Genomic DNA, 10,928 nt, shown 5'->3' with positions numbered 1-10,928 from the left:
CCAGCACAGGCTCCTGCAGGCTTGATGTGACATAAACCCATGAGTCCAGAAGTTTGTTTTATCCAGAGACTTAAAAAAATAATGAAGTCAGTCTCTCCTCCTCAAGCTTGACTGCAGCATTTCGAACAACACCTCTCACCTCTGCCTGAGTCCTTAAAATCTCTTTCCTTAAAATAAAGGGGTGCCTTTAACACCGTTCTGATTCTTCATGTTAAAATAATACTAGCAGGTGGTTTAGAAAACAAAATAGTTTAGAAAATAAAATACACCTCGATTTTTTTTTTTTAATAGAAAAACCCACAACTTTCATCATGCACCATGGAAGTCAATGAAATATCTGCTGCTTCTTAGAACCCTTTTTAAGGCTAGAGTTTTACTTTGAGCAGGGAAAATCTTAATTTTGCTTCTTGGCCTCATTTAAATTAGCTTTGGGTGGAAGAAGGCACACTGTATATAATTAGACATGACATACCCATTTTAACAAAATAAAACCATCAATACATTAGTCCCCACATTTGCATTAGCTGGTTAGCCTATTCCATTTAGTAACACTCACTTTCTCCCTGTGGCCTCTGACAGAGGAGGCTTGAACTGTTCTTGGTTTGTTTAGTGCCGGGTCTTTTATCAAGAGAACAGGAGAGACATCTATTGACTAACTTGACTAAGAGACATCTAGACTAACTTATTTTGGGAATCTTCACCTTTAAGCCTCTGAGTAAAAAGTGATGAGTCTTTAAAGATGTTGGGTGGTCAGTAAAAAAGCACCATGTCTGAAGTCATTCTATAGGAAAAGGACAACATCTTAGAAGATAGCAATAAACATACTGTAGACTCACTGCAAAGATAATCCAAATCTCATGTTCATTTAAATAACACACTTCCCATCATCTTGACAGCCACAGAGATAAAGGGAGGCAGAAGAACAGTACAGGAGTCTTTTATGCTCCTCTCAGCCATGGAGTTTAATTTGATTTCTTTATTTATTTGCACCTGAAGAAGATTCAATTCTATAATTTTCTCCCTTGCTCTGAGATGAATAAAATGTATTTTTCCCAGAGATGACAATCAAATGCTGATCACAGTGACAGTTGCCAGCCCTAGTAGTCCGTAAAGAAATTAATTCCACTAAGATCTAATGATTCGCCATTGTGAAAATGTACCACTAATATTTAGATTTCACGCATCTCCAGACACAGGCTTTTGAAGCAGTCATGAATATTGTGTGAAGCACCCAGTAGGAATACAAGTTTCATCTGAACAAAGGTTCTTGTCAAAAACAAACTAATGAAACCCCTACAGTATTGATGTTGCTCATTAGACAAGCAAACAGCATTTCTCAGGTAATGAGCATTCCTCATTCATGTCAGTTTTTTCCTCCTATCATACCTGTGGTTGTGGGATGTGCCCATGGGGAGGACAGTGTGGGAATGCCATGGGAAACTACAGTCGTTTAGCATAAGGCATTTCCCCAGAGTCTTCTACCCCCCCAATGCAAATGAGCACATGCCCATCACCTGTCAGTTTGTGGCTGTCATCTCCCCAAGTTCTGTAAAGTTCCCCGTTCTCGTTGTTTCTAATGGTTCCCTCTGTAAACCACTCCTTCCCTTTTCCCTCATTGGCCCAGTTTATGTTACCCCATCCCTGTTCCTCCCTTACACCCTCTTCCCACTGGATCATTTGTACCCTAGCTACTCCTTCCCTCCCCAGTTATATACTCTGGCCCCTCCTTCCCTGGGGCTTTTCAGAGTCTGCTTCCCCTGAGTGTGGTTGTCTCTCTGCTCCTATTTCTGCCTCCCTACTCCTTCGATCAATCCTCAATAAACCCGCTTGGATTCCAGCAGCTCAAGAATCCTTCCATCTTCCTGGTGGGGATTTTAATTACGCTATCCAGGCACCTGTTGACCAGCCAACTGAGGGTTACCCTGCGGGACTCAGTCCGGGGTAGCCTAGAGTGGTGACAGCCCATCTTTCCATATCTTCCCACATTAGCTGCCTGCTGCCCTCCAAAGGTCCACATTAAGGAGACTCCAGCCCTGCACTGCCCACTGAATGGCCATAGCTGGAGTTTCATGGTATTTCTAGGTCTCTGTCCCTCTGCATCCAATGTAGATGCAGGACAAGACAGCTGTGCAGCTGCTGCATGGCACAGGCAGTCCCCATTGTGGCTCCTACAGCCCAGTGCTGGAAGGCAGAGGCGGCTAGTTCATCTTTCTGGCTGTTTTTATGGCCACATAGCTTAACATATATAAAAAAGCTGTGCTATTGCTCTTATCTAGCTGCATTTGACTCTGCATCATCTTTTAGCCTCTGCAACATTGCAGCTCTTTATTTTGAAAACTCATTGTGGAGGTGGACTGTAGAGTGGCCTGAACTTCCTGATTGTCATGGAAAGCACAGAAGGACTGCTTTGTTACTATTAGAGTACCAAATTATGGAAAACCTAGTGATGGTATGAAGTACTAAGGCCCTGAGTATGAAGTACAACAGGCCCTGAGCAAAAGCTGACCTTCCAACCACACATTATATTTATTTATTTATTTATTTATTTACTCATTAACAAAGTATTGTTATATGTGTTCATTTATTGGCAAACCATGTATTTACCACTCCATATCTAGAAACCAGATAAGGCTGGTTATTAGGAGAATGTAGAATCAAAGACAACTTCCTTGGCTCCTCCTTGAGCCCTGGCCAGGGTTTGCAAGAACGCCAACAGAAGAATGAAATTAGAAATTATGTCAGGTTGTTTGTTTTACAGTATAAAAGCTGAGCTACTATCACAACAAATTTGGGGGAGCCTTGTGTCCTGCCAGGTGGATGCACCATAGGATTTACCAGTTACTGGGTGTGGTTCTCCAGTCCTTAGCTGTGACTGCTTCCCCTCCACAGCTGATGTCTGGATTTGGATGATGCTGAAGTATCAGGGCAACAGGTGGTGTGTCTTTCTTAATCATTATAGGCATTCTTTTGCAGCAATGATTAGGTGCATTGCTTAGCTTATCCTTTTGTGATTCTTTGCAAATTTACACTATAGTAAATTATGCTATTCCTTAGGTTGGTGTCTGGGTCTGTGTCTCCGACCCTATCCACTGGTAAAACATGGTATCAGACTTCAGGTCTTCACTTATTAGACAAGAATACATGTTTATATAACTTAAAATTTCCAGAATATTGTGGAGACCAAAAGAACAGCTGGGCTCAGAGAAGAAACTGGCAAGTTTCTGACTGAAAAAAAATCCGCTAAACTTTTCCCTCAGTTTGCTCCCCTTGAGAAATGTTTTGTCTTTTAACAGGGACAAGGAGAGACAGGCTATTCAGCAAATCCCCAGCAAGTGCTCCATCAAACCGCCACCTTCGCTACAGCTAATTATCTCACTCCAGCAGAGAGTTCTTATCAGAGTCTGTGCATTTCTCTGCAAACAGGGAAAATAACATGCTGCTATTCCTCTGTGTCTCTGACAGCTCCAGCAATGTGTATCTCACTGTATTCACAGAAATATCAGTAGTGATGAAAGTAGGGAGAAAAACGCCCTCAGAGGAGAAAAAATCCAAAATGTTTAACCAGCATAACCATGTAAGACTTATACAATAAATATTTTTCACTTTTTTTTTCTGCATATTAATTTCTCAGATTAAGACATGGCTGTGATGCCACGTAAATCTATTATCACACTACAGGAAAACCACACTACAGGCCTTCAATGTTTAAATAGAGCAGTTCCTGAGGAATGCATCACTGATTTCCTGAGGAAATACTTGCTGCTCTCCTGGGGCTCTGAGATGCAGAGAATCTGATGGCAGCAACTGAAAAGAAGGGCAGCGGCGGGTTTGTCAAGAAAGAAGAACATAGGCAGCTGACTGTGCTTGGCAAGGAGCTGCTCCTCGGTTTTATCAATTGCCTTAATTACGCACAGAAGCCCACTGCTCTGATGTTTCATTTCTCTCATTCAGTGAATTGTACACTACTGAAGCTGAACGAGCCCATTCAGCATTGCTCCTTTTCAACTCCTCCCCTTATGCTCTCTGACAGCTCTTGAGGTTTTTTGCCTTCGCCAGTCTGAGAGAAGCCCGCTACTACCAACAGCTGGGCAGGAGAGGGCAGAGAGCACGCCAATCTGCCAGCAGTTTGCAGCTTGCCCAGGAAAGTGCAGTGTCCTTGGAATGTGCAGCAAATCCAATTTCTTGGCAAGATCGGGAGAAGTGAGCAGTGCAAGAGGCTTGCAAGAGGCGAAGAACGAAGCCGCAAAGAAGCGGGCTTGTGTGCGAAGCTTGCAGACTGCTGCAGAACGGTGGCTGCCACTCTCCTGCCTGTGGAATTCGCTCTTGGCATGCGAATGGAAGGCGTTCCCGGAAAAATTTCCTGGGTTTTTAGGTAGTCCTGATGCATCCCCCCTTAAAAAATCTTGCTCGTCCCCTGAGGCTCCCAGATGCAGCGAACACGATGGCAGCTGCTGAAAAGAAGGGCAGCGGTGAGTTTGTCAAGAAAGAAGAACATAGGCAGCTGGCTGTGCTTGGCAAGGAGCAGCTGCTGGATTCTTGCAATTGCCTTCAGTGCGCACAGAAGCCCGCTGTTCTGCTGCTTCGTTTTTTGCCTTCAGTCCATTACACACTACTCTGCGTCTGGGAGCCTCAGGGGACAAGCAAGATTTTCCAAGGAGGGATGCATCAGGACTACCCAAAAACCCAGGGAGTGCGGAAGTGCGTAAGTGCAGAAGTGCGGGGGTGCAGAAGTGCGGAACTGCGGTAGTGCGGAAGGAAGTGCGGAAGTGCGGAAGGAAGTGCAGAAGGAAGCGCGGAAGGAAGTGCGGAAGGAAGTGCGGAGGGAAGGATGGAAGGGCGGAAGGAAGGAAGGAAGGAAGTGAAGAAGGAAGTGCGAAAGGAAGTGCGGAAATGCGGAAGTGCGGAAGTGCGGAAGTGCAAAAGTGCGGAAGTGCGGAACGCGGGAGGAAGGAAGGAAGTGCGGAAGGAAGGAAGGAAGTGCAGAAGGAAGTGCGGAAGGAAGGAAGGAATTGCGGAAGGAAGGAAGTGCGGAACGAAGGAATTGCGGAAATGCAGAAGGAAGTGCGGAAGTGCGGAAGGAAGTGTGGAAGGAAGGAAGTGCGGAAGTGAGGAAGGAAGTGTAGAAGGAAGTGCGGAAGGAAGTGTGGAAGGCAGTTCGGAAGGCAGTTCGGATGGAAGGAATGAAGGAAGGAAGGAAGGAAGTGCGGGAGGAAGTTAGGAAGGAAGGAAGTGAGGAAGTGAGGAAGGAAGGAAGGAAGGAAGGAAGGAAGGAAGGAAGGAAGGAAGGAAGGAAGGAAGGAAGGAAGGAAGGAAGGAAGGAAGGAAGGAAGGAAGGAAGGAAGGAAGGAAGGAAGGAAGGAAGGAAGGAAGGAAGGAAGGAAGGAAGGAAGGAAGGAAGGAAGGAAGGAAGGAAGGAAGGAAGGAAGGAAGGAAGGAAGGAAGGAAGGAAGGAAGGAAGTGCGGGAGGAAGTTAGGAAGGAAGGAAGTGAGGAAGTGAGGAAGTGAGGAAGGAAGGAAGGAAGGAAGTGCAGAAGGAAGGAAGGAAGGAAGGAAGGAAGGAAGGAAGGAAGGAAGGAAGGAAGGAAGGAAGGAAGGAAGGAAGGAAGGAAGGAAGGAAGGAAGGAAGGAAGGAAGGCAGTTCGGAAGGAAGGCAGTTCGGAAGGAAGGAAGGAAGTGCGGAAGTGCGGAAGTGCGGAAGTGCGGAAGTGCGGAAGTGCGGAAGAAGGAAGGAAGGAAGGAAGGAAGGAAGGAAGGAAGGAAGGAAGGAAGGAAAGAAGGAAGTTCGGAAGGAAGGAAGGAAGGCAGTTCGGAAGGAAGGCAGTTCGGAAGGAAGGCAGTTCGGAAGGAAGTGCGGAAGTGCGGAAGTGCGGAAGGAAGGCAGTTCAGAAGGAAGGAAGGAAGGCAGTTCGGAAGGAAGGAAGGCAGTTCGGAAGGAAGGAAGGAAGGAAGGAAGGAAGGAAGGAAGGAAGGAAGGAAGGAAGGAAGGAAGGAAGGAAGGAAGGAAGGAAGGAAGGAAGGAAGGAAGAAGGAAGGAAGGAAGGAAGGAAGGAAGGAAGGAAAGAAAGAAGGAAGGAAGGAAGGAAGTGCGGAAGGAAGTGCGGAAGTGCGGAGGAAGGAAGGAAGGAAGTGCGGAAGGAAGGAAGTGCAGAAGGAAGGATGTGCGGAAGTGCGGAAGTGCGGAAGTGTGGAAGTGCAGAGGAAGGAAGGAAGGAAGTGCGGAAGGAAGTGCGGAAGGAAGTGCGGAAGGAAGTGTGGAAGGAAGGAAGGAAGTGCGGAAGGAACGAAGTGCGGAAGTGCGGAAGTGCGGAAGTGCGGAAGGAAGGAAGGAAGGAAGGAAGGAAGTGCGGAAAGAAGTGCGGAAGGAAGTGCGGAAGGAAGTTCGGAAGGAAGGAAGTTCGGAAGGAAGGAAGTTCGGAAGGAAGTTCGGAAGGAAGGAAGTTCGGAAGTTCGGAAGTTCGGAAGGAAGGAAGGAAGGAAGGAAGGAAGGAAGGAAGGAAGTGCAAAAGTGCGGAAGTGCGGAAGTGCGGAAGTGCGGAAGGAAGGAAGGAAGGAAGGAAGGAAGGAAGGAAGGAAGGAAGTGCGGAAGTGCGGAAGGAAGGAAGGAAGGAAGGAAAGAAAGAAGGAAGTGCGGAAGGAAGTGCGAAAGTGCGGAGGAAGGAAGAGCGGAAGGAAGGAAGTGCGGAAGGAAGGAAAGAAGTGCGGAAGTGCAGAAGTGCGGAAGTGCGGAAGTGCGGAAGGAAGGAAGGAAGGAAGTGCGGAAGGAAGTGCGAAAAGAAGTGCGGAAGGAAGTGCAGAAGTGCGGAAGGAAGTGCGGAAGTGCGGAAGGAAGGAAGGAAGGAAGGAAGGAAGGAAGGAAGTGCAGAAGGAAGGATGTGCGGAAGTGCGGAAGTGCGGAAGTGCGGAAGTGCGGAAGGAAGGAAGGAAGGAAGGAAGGAAGGAAGGAAGGAAGGAAGTGCGGAGGAAGGAAGGAAGGAAGTGTGGAGGAAGGAAGGAAGGAAGTGCAGAAGGAAGGAAGGAAGTGCGGAAGGAAGGAAGGAAGTGCGGAAGGAACGAAGGAAGGAAGGAAGGAAGGAAGGAAGGAAGGAAGGAAGGAAGGAAGGAAGGAAGGAAGGAAGGAAGGAAGGAAGGAAGGAAGGAAGGAAGGAAGGAAGGAAGGAAGGAAGGAAGGAAGGAAGGAAGGAAGGAAGGAAGGAAGGAAGGAAGGAAGGAAGGAAGGAAGGAAGGAAGGAAGGAAGGATGTGCGGAAGTGCGGAAGTGTGGAAGTGCAGAGGAAGGAAGGAAGGAAGTGCAGAAGGAAGGAAGGAAGTGCGGAAGGAAGGAAGGAAGTGCGGAAGGAACGAAGTGCGGAAGTGCGGAAGGAAGGAAGGAAGGAAGGAAGGAAGTGCAGAAGGAAGGATGTGCGGAAGTGCGGAAGTGCGGAAGTGCGGAAGTGCGGAAGGAAGGAAGGAAGGAAGTGCGGAGGAAGGAAGGAAGGAAGGAAGGAAGGAAGGAAGGAAGTGCGGAGGAAGGAAGTGCGGAGGAAGGAAGGAAGGAAGGAAGGAAGGAAGGAAGGAAGGAAGGAAGGAAGGAAGGAAGGAAGGAAGGAAGGAAGGAAGGAAGGAAGGAAGGAAGGAAGGAAGGAAGGAAGGAAGGAAGGAAGGAAGGAAGGAAGGAAGGAAGGAAGGAAGGAAGGAAGGAAGGAAGGAAGGAAGGAAGGAAGGAAGGAAGGAAGGAAGGAAGGAAGGAAGGAAGGAAGGAAGTGCGGAGGAAGGAAGTGCGGAGGAAGGAAGTGCGGAGGAAGGAAGGAAGGAAGGAAGGAAGGAAGGAAGGAAGGAAGGAAGGAAGGAAGGAAGGAAGGAAGGAAGGAAGGAAGGAAGGAAGGAAGGAAGGAAGGAAGGAAGGAAGGAAGGAAGGAAGGAAGGAAGGAAGGAAGGAAGGAAGGAAGGAAGGAAGGAAGGAAGGAAGTGCGGAGGAAGGAAGGAAGGAAGTGCGGAAGGAAGGAAGGAAGGAAGGAAGGAAGGAAGGAAGGAAGGAAGGACGGAAGGAAGGACGGAAGGAAGGAAGGAAGGAAGGAAGGAAGGAAGGAAGGAAGGAAGGAAGGAAGGAAGGAAGGAAGGAAGGAAGAAGGAAGGAAGGAAGGAAGGAAGGAAGGAAGGAAGGAAGGAAGGAAGGAAGGAAGGAAGGAAGGAAGGAAGGAAGGAAGGAAGGAAGGAAAGAAGTGCGGAAGGAAGGAAGGAAGGAAGTGCGGAAGTGCGGAGGAAGGAAGGAAGGAAGTGCGGAAGGAAGGAAGTGCAGAAGGAAGGATGTGCGGAAGTGCGGAAGTGCGGAAGTGTGGAAGTGCGGAGGAAGGAAGGAAGGAAGTGCAGAAGGAAGGAAGTGCGGAAGGAAGTGCGGAAGGAAGGAAGGAAGTGCGGAAGGAACGAAGTGCGGAAGTGCGGAAGGAAGTGCGGAAGTGCGGAAGTGCGGAAGTGCGGAAGTGCGGAAGGAAGGAAGGAAGGAAGGAAGGAAGGAAGGAAGGAAGTGGGGAAAGAAGTGCGGAAGGAAGTGCGGAAGGAAGTTCGGAAGGAAGGAAGGAAGTTCGGAAGGAAGGAAGTTCGGAAGGAAGTTCGGAAGGAAGTTCGGAAGGAAGGAAGGAAGGAAGGAAGGAAGGAAGTTCTGAAGGAAGGAAGTTCGGAAGGAAGTTCGGAAGGAAGTTCGGAAGGAAGGAAGTTCGGAAGTTCGGAAAGAAGGAAGGAAGGAAGGAAGGAAGGAAGGAAGGAAGGAAGGAAGGAAGGAAGGAAGGAAGGAAGGAAGGAAGGAAGGAAGGAAGGAAGGAAGGAAGGAAGGAAGGAAGGAAGGAAGGAAGGAAGGAAGGAAGGAAGGAAGGAAGGAAGGAAGGAAGGAAGGAAGGAAGGAAGGAAGGAAGGAAGGAAGTGCGGAAGGAAGGAAGGAAGGAAGGAAGGAAGGAAGGAAGTGCGGAAAGAGGTGCGGAAGGAAGTGCGGAAGTGCGGAGGAAGTGCGGAGGAAGGAAGGAAGTGCGGAAGGAAGGAAGGCAGTTCGGAAGGAAGGAAGGAAGGAAGGAAGGAAGGAAGGAAGGAAGGAAGGAAGGAAGGAAGGAAGGAAGGAAGGAAGGAAGGAAGGAAGGAAGGAAGGAAGGAAGGAAGGAAGGAAGGAAGGAAGGAAGGAAGGAAGGAAGGCAGTTCGGAAGGAAGGAAGGCAGTTCGGAAGGAAGGAAGGCAGTTCGGAAGGCAGTTCGGAAGGAAGGAAGGAAGGAAGGAAGGAAGGAAGGAAGGAAGGAAGGAAGGAAGGAAGGAAGGAAGGAAGGAAGGAAGGAAGGAAGGAAGGAAGGAAGGAAGGAAGGAAGGAAGGAAGGAAGGAAGGAAGGAAGGAAGGAAGGAAGGAAGGAAGGAGGAAGGAAGGAAGGAAGGAAGGAAGGAAGGAAGGAAGGAAGGAAGGAAGGAAGGAAGGAAGGAAGGAAGGAAGGAAAGAGGTGCGGAAGGAAGTGCGGAAGTGCGGAAGTGCGGAAGTGCGGAAGGAGGGAAGGAAGGAAGGACGGAAGGAAGGAAGGAAGGAAGGAAGTGCAGAAGGAAGGATGTGCGGAAGTGCGGAAGGAAGTGCGGAAGGAAGTGCGGAAGGAAGTGCGGAAGTGCGGAAGTGCGGAAGGAAGGAAGGAAGGAAGGAAGGAAGGAAAGAAGGAAGTGCGGAAGGAAGTGCAGAAGGAAGTGCGGAAATGCAGAGGAAGGAAGTGCGGAAGTGCGGAAGTGCGGAAGTGCGGAAGGAAGGAAGTGCGGAAGTGCGGAAGTGCGGAAGGAAGGAAGGAAGGAAGGAAGGAAGGAAAGAAGGAAGCGCGGAAGTGCGGAGGAAGTGCGGAGGAAGTGCGGAGGAAGTGCGGAGGAAGGAAGTGTGGAAGGAAGGAAGTGTGGAAGGAAGTGTGGAAGGAAGTGTGGAAGGAAGTGTGGAAGGAAGTGTGGAAGGAAGGAAGGAAGGAAGGAAGGAAGGAAGGAAGGAAGGAAGGAAGGAAGGAAGGAAGGAAGGAAGGAAGGAAGGAAGGAAGGAAGGAAGTGCGGAAAGAAGTGCGGAAGTAAGTGCGGAAGGAAGTGCGGAAGTGCTAAAGGAGGGAAGGAAGGAAGGACGGAAGTGCGGTGGAAGGAAGGAAGGAAGTGCAGAAGGAAGGAAGGAAGGAAGGAAAGAAGGAAGTGCGGAAGGAAGTGCGGAAGGAAGTGCGGAAGTGCGGAGGAAGGAAGGAAGTGCGGAAGTGCGGAAGTGCAGAAGGAAGGAAGGAAGGAAGGAAGGAAGGAAGGAAGGCAGTTCGGAAGGAAGGCAGTTCGGAAGGAAGGCAGTTCGGAAGGAAGGCAGTTCGGAAGGAAGGAAGGAAGGCAGTTCGGAAGGAAGGAAGGCAGTTCGGAAGGAAGGAAGGCAGTTCGGAAGGAAGGCAGTTCGGAAGGAAGGCAGGAAGGAAGGAAGGAAGGAAGGAAGGAAGGAAGGAAGGAAGGAAGGAAGGAAGGAAGGAAGGAAGGAAGGAAGGAAGGAAGGAAGGAAGGAAGGAAGGAAGGAAGGAAGGAAGGAAGGAAGGAAGGAAGGAAGGAAGGAAGGAAGGAAGGAAGGAAGGAAGGAAGGAAGGAAGGAAGGAAGGAAGGAAGGCAGTTCGGAAGGCAGTTCGGAAGGCAGTTCGGAAGGCAGTTCGGAAGGAAGGAAGGAAGGAAGGAAGGAAGGAAGGAAGGAAGGAAGGAAGGAAGGAAGGAAGGAAGGAAGGAAGGAAGGAAGGAAGGAAGGAAGGAAGGAAGGAAGGAAGGAAGGAAGGAAGGAAGGAAGGAAGGAAGGAAGGAAGGAAGGAAGGAAGGAAAGAAGAAAGTGCGGAATGAAGTGCGGAAGGAAGTGCGGAAGTGCGGAGGAAGTGCGGAAGGAAGTGCGGAAGGAAGTGCGGAAGGAAGTGCGGAAGGAAGTGCGGAAGGAAGGAAGGAAGTGCGGAA

This window comes from Vidua chalybeata, chromosome 3 (genome assembly GCF_026979565.1).
Source record: "Vidua chalybeata isolate OUT-0048 chromosome 3, bVidCha1 merged haplotype, whole genome shotgun sequence".
Classification (NCBI taxonomy): Eukaryota; Metazoa; Chordata; class Aves; order Passeriformes; family Viduidae; genus Vidua; species Vidua chalybeata.
This window is presented reverse-complemented; position numbering follows the sequence as displayed.